The sequence below is a fragment of the Chlorocebus sabaeus genome, chromosome 10 (assembly GCF_047675955.1).
Source record: "Chlorocebus sabaeus isolate Y175 chromosome 10, mChlSab1.0.hap1, whole genome shotgun sequence".
Taxonomy (NCBI): Eukaryota; Metazoa; Chordata; class Mammalia; order Primates; family Cercopithecidae; genus Chlorocebus; species Chlorocebus sabaeus.
In genome coordinates this window covers 11,264,645-11,279,972 of record NC_132913.1, presented here as the reverse complement: position 1 = coordinate 11,279,972, position 15,328 = coordinate 11,264,645, and the positions used below count along the sequence as shown (strand labels likewise).

Here is a 15,328-nt window from a genome sequence, read left to right as displayed (position 1 = left end):
AGCGAAGCGAGTGGTGGCGGCAGGTGGAGTCCCGCCCCAGGACCCTCTGGCAGCGTCCCCATCGCCGCGCTCAAGCACTCTTCGCCGCCTCGTAATTTTCTTCTGTTTCTGTATGATCAGGTCTGTCCTTCGCTTTTACTTTCCATTACTTCGTCCTGGCCCTGGCCTGAATCCCACAACTGGCGCCCCTACCTTTCCCGCCCGCACCCGCCCTCAGTACCGGCGGGCAGCTCCTCCACTGCCGCAGGGTTACGAGCTCCGTGTCGGCTGGGGCAAAGAGGGAACAGAGGGGGGCGGGGCAGGCGCGCCGGGTCCGCCCCCTCTGCCTAAGGCAGCTTCTCATTGGCGAAACCTCATCGGCCGCCCGCTGCTTGGAAAACCCGCCTCGGATTGGCTGACAGCCCCTCGACGGGCGTGGTTTCCGAGGAGAGGGCAAGAACGGAAGCGAAGGCGCGCTCTCGAGAGGAGGGGTTGCCTAGGCGACGCCGGGGGCGCGCTCGGGGGGTGGGAAAGCGAGCCGGGCTACTCAATGACAAATCGGCGTAGGACCGCTGGGGTCCGGCCCCGGGAGGGGGCGGGGCGCGTTTAAGAGCGGCTGGCCGGGTGCGGACCGCGGAGGCAGCTGGACTGGTCCCTGGTAAGGGCGCGGCGCCCGCGGGCTCCGGGCGGGGTGGGGCGCGGGCTGGGGAGTGGGGTACGCCGCGCGCCCGCAGCGTCTTGCTCCCTCTGTGCCGGGCTGTGGCCGGGCGGCGGCAGGACACGTCGCGTCCCGAAGCCGGCGGAGGGCGACGCCCCGGCAGCGGCCCCGCTCCGCTCCAGGGGGCTTCCTGGGGGAGTCTCGGCCTCCCGGGCTGCCTGGGGCTGAGGAAGCGGGGGCGGCCTCCGCCTCTCCCTTGTCGCCGCGGTTCCTTCACTATCCCGCAGATGGCTCTGCTTCCACTTCCTGCCGCGGGCCTCCCGCCCGGGACCGTCCACTTCCTCAGTCCTCCGGCTGCAGCTTGGGCAGGGTCAGGGCTGGGAAGTGTTGCAAAAACTTACTGCCCTCGGAACTTGCACGCGCCGTGAACTGGGCGGTGTTCCTGAAGGGCTTCGGTTTGCTGGTTTTGTTTTGGTCCTGTCTAGCAAATGAACATAAAGTTATTTCTCCCCCAGCCTCCTTCCCGTTCCTTTCTGATAGGGGCCAGCGGCGAAGGGGCTTCTAAGGGGAAGCGCCTGGACTGGGCATCGCCGCCCTGGTTTTCGCCACCTGTGGGGGTGTGAGGTTATCCGTGCTCGGTGGAGGGCTGCGGGGCGCGGAGCTTGTTGCGTCCACACTGCTTGCGTGAGCAGTGTCCTCTCTGTGCTCATTTCCAACGAGAAACGTTGAAACTTCGGTGGGTGTTCTTATCAGGTGAGTCTTTGGGAGAGAAGTGCTTGTGCCTGGCGGACTGAGTGAATTGGCCGTGGAAGAGACTTGGCTGATTGCTCATCTGGGTTAACTGTGACTGGTCTTCAGCTCTTGTAGAACAGTGCACTTTCTGCTCTGTCCTGGTTTTCTAACCTCATTTCTTCTGAAGTTTTGGGGATGGATGGTGGGCACGGAGTATCAGAGGGGATAGTGAATCTTTAAAGAGGCGTTGAAAGCAGAGCCATAAGTTGGTTGGATGTCAAAGCTCAGAAAAGGTCAAGGCTCAGAAATGGGGCGACCATGAAAGGTAGCACTGCATATTGGGAAAAACAGGAGGGATGAGTTTGAAGACCTAGGTTTGATGCAGGTTCTGAGAGTTTACCAGTGTTGTGATATGGAGCACGGTCTTTACGCCTCTGAGCTCCAGAGTCAACAACTGTAGAGGGGCGATGATAGTTATCCTAATTGTTAGGATTAAACGAAATGAGAATGGGGGAGAAGGCGGCCAGGGAGACATATTTTTGGTGCGTGGTTTTAGTTGTCAGCCGGCCTGCTTTATTCTGACCATATCTGGGGCTTTCCTTCCTTGCCCATTCACATTGCTTCCTGTTGGAAACAGCACTCTTTTCGGAGATCTCAGCCAGATTTCCCTCTGCCCGAGGAGTAGAACATTTTCCCAGGATTGTCTGTGGAAAATAGTGTAAGTTATTAGATATCTTTTGGGAACTTGGGACCTAGACCATAAGGATAGAGAAACATGATTTAGAGTCTTTCACGGCATATGAAAAGATTTTGGTAAAAAATGAGAGTAGGAAAGTTCTAAATTCTTGCCTTGGCTGAAGATGGCTTGAGATTCCATGAAAAATTTTAAGCCTGAGAATTGAGATAATCTTTCTTTTTTTTTTCTGGGAGGCGGGATCTTGGGCTATTTCCCAGGCTGGCGTGGAGTGGTGCGATCACCGCTCACTGCAGCCCGGACCTCCCAGGCTCAGGTGATTCTCTCACCTCAGCCTCCCGAGTAGCTGGGACTACAGGCTTGTGCCACCATGCCACGCTAATTTTTATATTTTTTTTAGAGATGGGGTTTCACCGTGTTGCCCAGGCTGGTCTCGGACTCCTGGGCTCAAGCCATCCTCCCACCTTGGCCTCCCAAAATGCTGGGGATCACAGGTGTGAGCCACCCCGTCTGGCAGGGATAATCCTTTGTTACAAATCACATAATCCTACTATATCTCTTTGCATTTAGTTACTAAATTCTTACCCCCCTCATGTAATTTATGGAAGTTAGAAACATCATTAGAGACCTTTCTTGAAAGCTAAATTTGGAGACAACATAACAACTAGAGTGGGAAGAGATCTAGGTGAACTCTGTAGTTTTCCAGTGTAACTTGTCTGCAGATGGTATACAGGAGTCCCACTTTTCATTGGCTCTAGTTACTGCTAACCAGCCCCTGCTCTAGACATGCAAGACGCTTTTTTGTTTGTTTGTTTGTTTTGTTTTTTTAAATGAATGCATGTTGTTCTGAATGTTAGCGCAAAGAGAGCCGAGCACAGAGGAAAAGGAACTCTTCCCTCATCACACGGCAGAGTACGTAAGGAGGAGAGAAACTTACATTTACTGAGTGTCAGCTGTCTATTTGGCACAGATCCACTGATCCAAGCCATACCAGTTAAATATATGGCTTTGGAGATTTGACCATGGGCTGTCTTCTTTAGCTCCTCAGTTCTTTTGGTAGCTAGGAATATAAATATTGGTCTATGTGTACACATAGTCTTAGATATTCCAAAAAGCAGAGGGGCCAGTAGGCAAGAGGGTTAATGAGCCTTGGATGGGTGACCGTGGAAAGAAAGATGAAGAGGATGTGGAAGTGAGTGTCAAAGAGGGACGGCATTGCTTACTACAGCAATTGCAAAATTCTAACCAGGTCTCAATTTCAAGTTTGTCACTTTAAAAAAAGTAGCTGCTTATAATTTTCCTTAGTGTTCTCTTGGCTGTTTTTGTTCTTGTTGTTGTTGTTGTTGGTGGTGGCTAGTTGTGTTTTAGTCGAAATCTAAATGCGGAAAAAGTTGCCATTAATTGATAATTGCCAATATATTGTTTTCATTGTTGCTTTTGTCAGTGCTTTGTGGGCATTTTATAGATAGCACTGTTCCAAGCTATGTAATTTTACCGAGTATACGGCATGAGTTGAAGGAAATTTAGTAGTTTGGTCCTGCGCGCCTGGCTGCCTGTAGTTTGCCCACATTTTGAATGAGTTTTCTGGGCTGCATTACAAATTTCCCCAAACTTAGCAGCTTAAAACAACAGACATTTATGATCTCACGCAGTTTCTGAAGTTCTGGAATCTGGGGACAGCTTGATTGGGTGCTTCTGGCTCCCTCCTGAGGTTGCAGTCATCTGAAGCTCCACCGGGACCAGAGGATCTGTTTCCAAAATGGCAGACTCACATGGCTGTTGGCTGGAGGCCTCAGTTCTACACCCTGTGGGCCTCTCCAAAGGGCTTTTCACAACATGGCTTTTCTCCCCAGAGAAAGTGATCTGAGGGGGTTGGGGAGAGAGGGAGAGAATGAATATGATAATGATCAAGATGGAAGCAGCAGTATATTGGTGTCTGATGTGGTTTCGCTGTGTCCCCGCCCAAATCTCACCTTGATTGTAATCCCCATAATCCCCTCATGTTGTGGGAGGGACTCGGTGGGAGGTAATTGAATCATGGGGGCCTTCCCTCGTACTCTTCTCCTTATAGTGAGCTCTCACATCATCTGATGGTTTTACAAGCATCTGGCATTTCCCCTGCTGGCACTCATTCTCTCCCCTGCTGCCCTGTGAAGTGGTGCCTTCTGCCATGGTTGTAAGTTTTCTGAGGCCTCCCCAGCCCTGTGGAACTGTGGGTCAATTGAACCCCTTTCCTTTGTAAATTACCCAGTCTCGGATATTTCTTCATAGCAGCGTGAGAACAGACTAATCCAGTGTCTAATCTTGGAGATGGCATACCATCCCTTCTACTAGCATTCAGACCAGACCTGGTACAGTGTGGGAAAGGACTACAAGAGGGGAGGTCAGGGCTCATCAGTATTCTTGGAGGCTAGCCACCACAACTTTTTTAAGGTTTAGTCCAAACATCATTGAGAAAATCTTTCAGATGTTTACTGAAGTATACTTTAGGAGATGGAAACACAGCTGGGGTCTTTACTATTCTAGAAGCTTTAATATTATACGTGAAACTTTTATGTTCTTTCTTCTGGTTCTTTGTCAGATGCTGAAATTAGCCAAGTATGCAGTAGCTTTGGAAATTAGAAATTCAGATCTTACTGGTCCCTAAACCAAAAGGAATGTCTGAAGTTTTTTCTTTTACCCCAAAACAAGTTGGTAAAAAAATATTGACAGGGTGATCTCCTTTGATGAATGGCTTAAAATTAGTCATTCATTATCTGTGCGTTCTTAAAAATAAAACTCATTGGCAAAGTAGCTGAAAAATTTTGGAGAACCTAAACCCTCTTACTCTTCCCCATTATTTTAAAACTTTGGATACTGCTTGTTTGCCTAGCAGTTCTTCAGCTCTCTTTTGAGACCCTCATACATTTTCATTATCGACCTGGATAGAAAGGCGTTATTCTTTTAGCTCCGGATGAAATCTTCCTGAAGTGCCTACAGGTAGAGAGAAGAGTTTCTGAATCCTGAGCCTGAGCCTGGCTAAATGACCTCTAAGTCCCTTTCATCTCTAAAAATTTTATGATCCTGATATTTTTTATAATGAATATCCTTTGAGTTGTGCATATTTATAATGAAAGATTTCATTAATCATGTTAAATTTCAACCTCAGAAGACAAGCTTTTCTGAGAATAGCTTTTGTTCTTCCCAATCCAGTTGAAGGTTGTTAGAGTCACTGTTAGGCAGAGTTGAAAAGTCAGCACTATTTGCACTTCCTCTGCTTCCTATTTTTGGCCCCTTTCCCATCCTCTGCCCTAATTTATGAGCTAGTATCTTTCTTTTCTTTCATTCTACTTTCCTTGTAATCTCCCTCCTTCCTCCCACAGGAAGGATTGGTGGCCAGTGCTTTACTGCTGATAGCTGATCCTATTGTGAGGAATGAATTTTAGCCAATGTGATACCTCTAGTAATACTTGCATGGCAAGCCTTTTAAACATCTCAAATTATATCTGTTCACTTAGTAAACACTGCCATTTTTTAACATCTTAAGTAGGTCTAAAATTTAGTCACTTTCCTCATGGGCATTATCATCTCCTTAGTCCCCACCCTGTTGCCGGCCTGGCCTGGTACATACCCACATCTGCTCTTGACCCCTCCGTTTTTCTACTCTGTAGCCACAATTACCTTTTCAACATTCAAGCCTAATTGTGTTACCCATTTACTTGAAATACTTCAATGGCTTTCCAGTGCGTTCAAAGGTCCCAGATCCCTAAACTTGGCCTACACCGAGGTCTTGAATGATCCCTCCCTTCCTTTCCTCCTCAGTGTCATCTTGTACTGGGCTCTGCCTTTCTCTCTGCTGCAGATAGCTGTGAAGGTCTTTCTCCAGTTTCTTGACTAGACTTTGCTTCCTCTTGCTTCAGGCCTTCCTGAATGCAGTATGTGTGTGTGTGTGTGTGTGTGTGTGTGTGTATGTACATATGTGTGCATCAGGGTGGGGGGATATGGAAGGAGTCCTAGGTAGGAAAGCGCTTGGCACATTCACAGGGCTGGAGGAAGGCAAGGAAAAGGCCACGGAGGCCGTGGCCAGTAGAGGGTTTAGCTGCTGCTCATGATGAGCCTTTAAAGAGCGGTAAGCACAGTGTCATGTGCAGTGTTAGAAGCTTCGTTGGAAGGGCTGTGTGGAGAACAGATTGAAGAGGGGCTGGAGTGGCAGTGAGGGGTCACTTAGGAAGCTGGGGCTGTTGAGTGGATGGTGGCAGAGAAGATGGAAGAAGTGCATGGATTTGAAATGTATGTTGGAGATGGAATCCGTAGAATTGGTGATGAATTGAGCTGGGGAAAGGCAATGGGAGTTAAGAATGACTTCCAGGTCATTGGTAACGGTAGGGATACTAGTAGTGACTTTGGTAGGTAGTAAATGGGGGATAGTGAAGGAGCAGATTTTAAGGGGGAAGAATAAGAGTTCTATTTTGGGAATAAGTTGAGAATCCTGTGGCGGCGCAGTGGGCAGGGGTCGCAGCAAGGCTGTGAGCCTGGGGGCCAGGAGAGTGGGCAGGGCTGCATCCTCAGGTTCATAAGTTGTCTGTATAGCCACTGAGCTGTATGCGATACCTGGGAAGAGAGTGCAGATGAGGAGAGAGCAAGACTGAACTCTGAGAAATGCTGCCATCTAGAGGGGGAGGAGGAATGCCTGGCAAGTGGCGCCGAGAAAGGGCCCAGAGAGCCACCTGGGAAGCGCTCAGCCTGTGGGAGAATGTGGGCTGTGGAAGCCAGGAGGGATGGCTTCAGGAGAGGGACGCTGGGAGGGGCCCTATACTGGCCTGCTGCGGGCCTTCCGTTTCCAGGCAGCATTTTATCGCTCTTGCTACCTGCTCATTTTAAAGAGGAGGAGGGCATGGGAAGGAAGAAAGAAGAGTTTTTATTGGAGCTAGCTACGTGGAGTTTGTGGGTGATCTTGATCTCACAAGTTTCTGTGAGCTTATGTTGGGAGGAAGTTGGATTGGAATGGTTTCCATAAATAGTGAGGGAAGGAAACACAGACTTTTGCTACCCAGAGTGGGGCCTGTGGGTCAGGAGCATGATTAGAGACTAGGTTAGTGGTGCCGAATCTTGGGTTCCACTCCAGACCTACTGAATCAAAATATACATTTTCACAAGATTCCCAGGTAAACTATGCGTTAAAGTTTGAGAAGTGTTAGCATAGATAATTCCTATAGAGGAATTGTGTCATTAGCTAGAAGGATATATGGGGGTCAAAGGCATGCACGCATGTGCGAGTCTTTAGGGTGGAGATTCAAGTCTACACGCTGTTGGGGGTGATCCTGTAGCAAAGTAAAGACTGATGGGTGCTGCCGAAAAAGGGTAGTGGTAGGAATTAAGTTCTTGGGTATGGTGTTGGTGGAGGGCTCGGCCTTTGCTAAGAGCAGGATTGTGCACTCCATGAGGCTGGAGACAAGGAGAAGAAGGGCGTGGAAGGTTTGTAGATTTGGTGAAGGAGCTCTGAGGGAGTTTGGGCTTGATGGCTTCGTGTTCTCTGGGACAAATGAGGTTCAGTTATCTGTCACGAGTGAGCAGAGGGAGGGCACGGGGTGAGTCACAGCGAGATTACTAGGAAGTGTGGGGGAGTGCCCATTCGTGGTTTGTGATCATAAGTGCATTGAAAGTGGAGTGCTGGCAGGCTGCTTTCTTGAGTTTCTTTCCCTCGACAGCAGCATTTGCGTGCTGGGTGCAGGTGCTGAAAACAGCGAGTGAGATGGAGGGGAAGGGAGCAGGGAGATGAGGTATCTGCAAGAGGGTTTTCTCATGTCAGGCTTTGGGATCTAAGCTGGTGAGGGAGGCAGTGCAGCCCAGAGGGGCTTGTTACGCAGACAGAGAGTGCTGGAGGCCAATGCTTGCAGGTTTCAAGAGGGCAGAGAATTGTGTGGGGGGTGGTATTTGAACAAGTGAGCAAGAAGGATGGAGGCTGAGGCTAGAGGGTTAGAGGAGGTAACTGTTTCTGGTGACGGTGAAGTTCAGGTTTTGACCATGACAACGTTAGATAGAATGAAGGAAAGGGTTTTCAGAGAAGAGAGGATCAAGGACTTGAGAGGAGCCAAGCTTGGCTGGGACATCCATATGCACAGGTGTCACTGGGGAGGACGACGGGACTTGGGGTAGAACGGAAGTCTGCAGACCAGAAGCAGATGTCCTCAATAAATGAGAGAAGTGACCAGAAGGTCTGTAGTGGATAGTAACGAGGTGAGGGACAGGCTATTATGGCTGGAAAGCCCAGGCCTCAAACGTGTGGGGGCTTTTGTAAGAGGGAGGGGGCTAACGGAGGTACTGAAGTGCAGACGACATTGGGGAGGGAGGAAGGACTCATATCTGGTCTGTCTGGCCCTGAAGCACATGGCATGGAGGAGAAATAGCATCTGCTTGATGTGGTGTCCCCAGGGCACACCCAGGTCTCAGACAGAGCTAGAAGGTAGAGGAACATTCTTAGAAGAGGTGGAGGCTCTCGAAGGGTTTGCTGGGGTGCCTGAGGTTGCAGGGACCAGGTGGGTTAGCCATTTCAGGAGATGGATGCAGTTCTGTTGGGTTGAGAGCCCTAGTCATAGGGAAGGGTGGGGACGCCTGCACTTCTGGTGGTGACTGTTCAGGACAGATGTTCAGCAGTGTGCTCCCCCTAAGAGGAGGGTGGTCCTGTTCTAGCACCGTAGTTCCCAAACGTGGCTATGGAGGTGGCAGCTTCCTTGTGTGATCCTCTCAGGCTTTACACACTGACATAGCAGGGAGGAGAAGGCAAGACTGTTTCTGTTAGAGCCGTTTCAGGAGTTGCTGGGGAGATTTAGGGCAGGGACATCCTGAAATGCCCATTGGTTATGCCTCTAAGGGAAATTACATTGTGTTTTGAGTGGTGAAGAAAGATGGGTATGAAGGGCTTCCGTTGATGCGAATATGCCTGTGCTTGTTACCCGGAGTATGCCTTTGGTACACGTTTTCCATGTGTCCCTCCCCACTGCCCTGAGACGTAGGCAGGGCAGATATTGTCAGTGAGCGGGAATGACTTGCCTAATCCTCTAGTGAGTCAGTGGCTGAAGGAGGACTTGAAGCCAGGCCCCTTCATTCCTCGGGACAAGGGGAACTGCATCTGAGCAGCAAGGCTTTTGCCTTACCTGTTTCTTATGGACTGGCAGCTTTTCCTGCCTTAGCGTGTATTTGGCTCTGAGGCCGATTGCTTTTTCAAGACTTTCTAGAATATTAGAGTGATATTTATTTATTTATTTTGAGATAAGTTCTGACTGTTGCCCAGGCTGGAGTGCAGTGGTGAGATCACAGCTCACTGGAGTCTGGACCTCCCTAGGGTCAGTGATCCTCCCGCCTCAGCCTCCTGAGTAGCTGGGACTATAGGTACATGCCACCACACCCAGCTAATTTTTGTGTTTTTTGTAGAGATGGGTTTCGCCACGTTGCCCAGGCTGGTCTTAAACTCCTGGGCTCAAGCAGTCTGCTTCTTTGACCTCCCGAAAGGTTGGGATTACAGGCATGAGCCACTGTGCCCAGGTGAGAGTGATGTTTAAAAAGCAGCTAAGTGCTTACTGAGAACTTCTTTTAATAGGTATTCCTTCGTTTAATCTTCATAACAGTCCTGAGGATATAGCCCTCCTGTATTTCATTTTATTTTTGAGAGAGTCTCGCTCTGTCACCCAGGCTGGAGTGCAGTGGCGCAATCTTGGCTCACTGCAGCCTCTGCCTCCCAGGCTCAAGCGATCCTCCCACCTCAGCCTCCGAGCCCAGCTAATGTTTTGTATTTTTGGTAAAGATGGGGTTTCACCATGTTGCTCAGGATGGCCTCGAACTCCTGAGCGCAAGCAATCCGTCTGCCTCAGCCTCCTAAAGAGCTGGGATTATAGGCACAAGCCACTGCGCCTGTCCTGTACTGTGTTTTATCTATTTATTTGTTTGTTTGTTTGTTTGTTTATTTGAGTCTTGCTCTGTCGCCCAGACTGGAGTGCAGTGGCGCGATCTCGGCTCACTGCAACCTCTGCCTCCTGGGTTCAAATGATTCTCCTGCCTCAGCCTCTGTAGGAGCTGGGATTACAGGCACCTGCCACCACGCCCGGCTACTTTTGTATTTTAGCGGAGATGGGGTTTCACCATGTTGGCCAGGTTGGGCTCAAACTCCTGACCTCAGGTGATCTGCCTGCCTCAGCCTTCCAAAGTGCTGGGATTACAAGCATGAGCCACTGTGGCCAGCCTGTCTGTCTGTCTGTCTGTCTGTCTGTCTATCTATCTATCTATCTATCTATCTATCTATCTATCTATCCGAGATGGAGTCTCACTCTGTTGCTCAGGCTGGAGTACAGTGGCGAGATCTTGGCTTACTGCAACCTCCGCCCCCTGGGTTCAAGCAATTCTTCCTGCCTCCGCTTCCCGAATAGCTTGGATTACAGGTGCCCACCATCATACCCAGCTAATTTTTGTGTTTTTAGTAGAAACGGGGTTTCACCATGTTGGCCAGGCTGGTCATGAACTCCTGACCTCAAGTGATCGGTCCACCTTGGCCCCCCAAAGTGTTGGGATTACAGGTGTGAGCCACCGCGCCTGGCCTTGTCCTGTGTTTTATAGATCAGTCTGAGGACAAAAACTGTTAACCAAAACCGTTGGCTTCCTAATGGCAGACTTCAAGTCAAGGGTTTGTTTTCCTGTCCCACACTGTAGTTGGTATATAACTACTTTTTAAAAATTCTGGTAAAATGTACATAACATAAAATTCAACATTTTACTTATTTTCGGGGGTACAGTTCAGTGACATTAAGCACATTTACTTTGTTGTGCAGGGATCACCACCATCCATTTCCAGAACTTCTTCATCCCAAACTGAACCTCTGAACCCATTAAACACCAACTCCCCACTCCCCTCTTCCCCCAGCCCCTGGCAGCCGCCGTTCTATCCTTTCTGTCTCCCAGTGTGATTGTTTTGGGTACCTCATATCAGTGGAATCATAGTATTTGTCCTTTTGTGTCTTGCTTATTTCACTTAGTATAGTGTCTTCAAGGGCGATCCATGTTGTAGCATGTGTCAGTTTCCTTCCTTTTTAAGGCTGAATATTCTATTGTATATTTATACCACATCTGATTTATTTGTTTATCTACTGATGGACATTTGGGTTGTTTCAGCCTCGTGGTTATTGTGTGCTGATGTGAACATGGGTGTATAAATATCTGTTGAAGTCCTTGCTTTCAGTTCTTTTGTATATACAGCCACGCATCAGTTAATGACACATACGTTCTGAGAAATGCTTTTAAGCAATGTCATTGTTTTGCAAACGTCATGGTATACTTACACAAGCCTAGGTGGCGTAGCCTACTACACACCGAGCCCGTATGGTACAGCCTCTTGCTCAACATGCTACCTGCATGTCATGTTACTGTACTGAATACTGTGGGCAGTTGTAACACCATGGGGAAGTATTTGTGTAAACATATCTAAACGTAGGAAAGGCCCAGTAACAGAACAGGACTGTAATCTTACGGGACCACTGTTGTATACGTGGTCTGTCATTGACTGAGGCGTCTTTATTTGACGCATGACTGTATAACTACTATTTTTTGTTGTATATTTTCTCTCAGGTCTTTGTTTTAGAGCTTGTGCTCTGTGTTGCCTGCCTATGCATTTTTCTCCCTCTTTAGGGAACTTTCTGAGCCATAGATCAAGCCTATTTCATAGTCCTTGAAATAAGTTTCAACATTTCACGTCATACTTGAAGCTCTTCCCCACCCCACTCTAATCCACTCATAGAGCACAGACCATGTAGTGGCTCAGAGTGTAGACTGCTAGGGCTCCAGTCCCAGCCCTGCCATCTACTAGTTAAGTGACCCTGGACAAATCATACAAATTCTGAGAGTATGCAATATACTAGAGATGCTATAGCAGTAGAAGTAGTAGTAGAATCTGTTTAAGTCTCTAAATAGGATTTTATTTGAATGAGTAATTCAGAATAGGGACATGTATGCTAATTCCAAATTTGCCTTCAGCTGTTAGGAGTCCGGTAGCTCTAATGTGTCCACAGCTACCTCTTCAGGTAGCAGGAACTTCAGAGTGAATCTGTATAAATTGGTAACTATCTGTAAGGCTAGCAAAATCCCAGATTCCATGGGTGAGTAGAGGGGAACTTTATTTCAGAAATAATTATATTAAAATCAGCTTGCAAATTGCTCCCACCATCTATCATTGCTTTATACTTCAGGAAAGTCATGAGATAAATGAATTAATGTTTCAGAGCGTACTAGGCTGCACAGTGGCTCATGCCTGTAATCCCAACACTTAGGGAGGCTGAGGCAGGAGAGTCACTTGAGGCTAGGAGTTTGAGACCAGCCTGGGCAACATAGTCTCTACCACATTTTTTTTTTTTTTTTTTTTTTTTTTTTTTGAGACGGAGTCTTGCTCTGTCACCCGGGCTGGAGTGCAGTGGTGCAATCTCGGCTCACTGCAAGCTCCGCCTCCTGGGTTCAAGAGATTATCCTGCCTCAGCCTCCCAAGTAGCTGGGACTACAGGTGTGTGCCACTACGCCCAGCTAATTTTTGTATTTTTAGTAGAGATGGGGTTTCACCATGTTGGTTGGCCAGGATGGTCTCAATCTCTTGACCTCGTGATCCGCCCACCTTGGCCTCCCAAAGTGCTAGGATTACAGGCTTGAGCCACTGTGCCCGGCCAAAAATTTTTAAAAATTAGCTGGGTGTGGTGGCATGTGCCTGTAGTCCCAGTTACTCGGGAAGGTGAGGTGGAAGGACTGCTAGAGTCCCAAAAGTTGAGGTTGTAGTGAGTCATGATCACACCACTGTACTCCAGCCTGGGCGACAGAGTGAGACCTTGTCTCAAAAAAGTAAATAAGCAAAAAGCTTACCAGCTACCACTTATCTTTTTGAGGCCTCACAACCCAGGTGGAGAACACCAGCTCTGGTGTTTTATCTACCGAATGTTGATCGTCCCCTAAGTACCAGGCATGCTGGGCACACAAAGATGAATGGGCTTGAAGTGTGGTGGGAGAAACAGATCTCATCTTGGGGGAAATCACCACTTTCCCGAAGTGAAATGGTAGACAGTATTGACAGGCATGGGGGCCCTCTGAGACTGGGAGGATGAGCTGCCTGGGGAATATCTCGGAAGGTGAGGAGGAAATATTCCGGCTGAGTCTGAAATTATAGGCGATCCTCCTCCATCAGGAGGAAGGGCAGTCCTGGCAGAAGGAATAGCTTGTGCACAGAGGTACAGACCGGAAGCAGCCTCCTGCTTACAAGAAGGGACTCCAAAGCCTTCTAGTTTTTGTTTTAATTTCATTTGTTTTTGTTAATTTAGTTTTTTTTTTTGGGGGGGTGGGTGGGGATGGACAGGTAAAAAGGTATCTGTTAGGTAACAGAAATACCTAAAACAAATTTCCTTAGGCAAACAGGAGGGCTAATTAGAGTTGTTTTGCGTATCTAATGTCAGAAAAAAACAGTCAAAAATGGAAAGATAATTTAGATCACTTAATTCAACTTTCTGATTTTTATAGACATGGAAAGTGAGTCGTAACGTGTATGAGCATATAAACATATTCCATTTCCTGGTGCTAATTAGAATAGCAGCTATACAAGGGAAGGGGAACTTGACCAAGGAGGTCACTTGACTCAGGCCAGGGTCTGGGTATGAGATCAGGAGGACTGGGTCCATCATGTCTGAAGCTGGGTCAGGGAGCCAGGCAAACGAGTGAGGCAGGTGGAAGTAAGAGTGTAGCAGGCTTACGCTAGCTTTCAGATAGTGTATGACCCTTCCAAAAGCGGCAGCTGCTCCGCAGCACCAGCCGAGTCCTACTTAGGAATGTCAGACTTCTTGATTTTTTAAGAGATGCCAAAAATTTGGACTTCATGTTTCTTTTTAGTGGAAATTTTCAAACATATACGAAAGTACAGAGAATAGTACATAATGCACTGCCTTGTCACCATCAGTCAATGAATGACTAATCCGACCAGATGCCATGGCTTACACCTGTAATCCCAGCTACTCTGGAGTTGGGGTAGAGGGCCCAGGATGGGAGTGTATGTGGGGGGTGTTGCTTGAGCCCAAGAGGTTAAGACTGTAGTGAGTCATGATGGCACCACTGCACTGTAGCCTGGGTGACAGAGCAAGAACCTGTCCTAAAATAAATAAATGAAATCCAATCAGTGTTCAGATTTCCTCAGTTTACTTTGTTCAAATTAGGCAAAATAAGGAGTATGTGTTTTTTAAACTTTTTTATTTTTGAAGCAGAAGAAGAGACCAAGGCAAGCTTCAGATCAGGAGTGAAAGTCTATCAGAAAGCTTTAGAACAGGAAGGAAAGGAAAGAATAGAAGGAAAGTCCAACTTCATTGTTGCCAGTATTAACTGTGTATCCTACAATAATTCTTTATGTATAAATAATTTTTTAAAACAAATAACATTGTATTATATGTTTTCTGCATATTTCTGATAGAATTTGGATTATTGCCTTTTTGTACCTCCTCCTAAATGAATACATCTGGACATTGTTCCCTGTCAGTACATATAGCACTTCCCCATTCTTTTCAATAGCTGTATAATCTAAAATTTGGTTCTAATTTGGTTTTTTCCTTCTGTGGGTTCATGGTCTTGCTGACTTCAAGAATGAAGCTGCAGACCTTTATGGTGAGTGTTACAGCTCTTAAAGGTGGTGTGTCTGGAGTTTGTTCCCAACATGTGTTCGGAGTTTGTTCCTTCTGGTGGGTTCATGGTCTCACTGACTTCAAGAATGAAGCCATGGACCTTCGCAGTGAGTGTTACAGCTCTCAGAGGTGGCACGGACCCAGAGAGTGAATAGTAGCAAGATTTCTGAGGAAGAGTGAAAGAACAAAGTTTCCACAGCATGGAAGGGGACCCAAGCAGGTTGCAGCTGCTGGTTGGGGTGGCCAGCTTTTATTCCCTCGTTTGACCCCACCCATGTCCTGCTGATTGGTCCATTTTACAGAGTGCTGATTGGTCCATTTTAGAGAGCACTGATTGGTCCATTTTACAGTGTGCTGATTGGTGCATTTTACAAACCTCTAGCTAGCCACAGAGTGCTGATTGGCGTGTTTTACAATCCCCTCATAAGAGGGAAGAGTTCTCCAAGTCTCCACTGGACCCAGGAAGTCCAGCTGGCTTCACCTCTCACTATCATAATTTATGCAAGAATTCCCCATTGATGGAAATTTTAAAGATTATTGTAGCATTCTTTGTAGTGACAAAAAATCACTCTTGTATTTATATCTTTATACTTTTATAGAATAAAT

The 15,328-nt window shown here is 47.6% G+C and overlaps 1 protein-coding gene across 5 annotated transcripts in view; it reads left to right on the top strand.

Annotated features, from left to right (window-relative positions):
- The first annotated feature begins 499 nt into the window (after positions 1-499).
- Positions 500-15,328, top strand: part of RALB (RAS like proto-oncogene B) — a 41,378-nt gene continuing 26,549 nt past the window's right edge. For 2 of the 5 annotated variants that reach the window (XM_007964696.3, XM_007964697.3), the window contains exon 1: positions 501-637. The gene's annotated coding sequence lies outside the window, so the exon portion shown is untranslated. Of the gene's footprint in view, positions 638-761; positions 1,391-15,328 lie in introns of those variants that run through there. The other 3 variants (XM_007964698.3, XM_007964699.3, XM_037988096.2) reach the window with 2 other exon arrangements.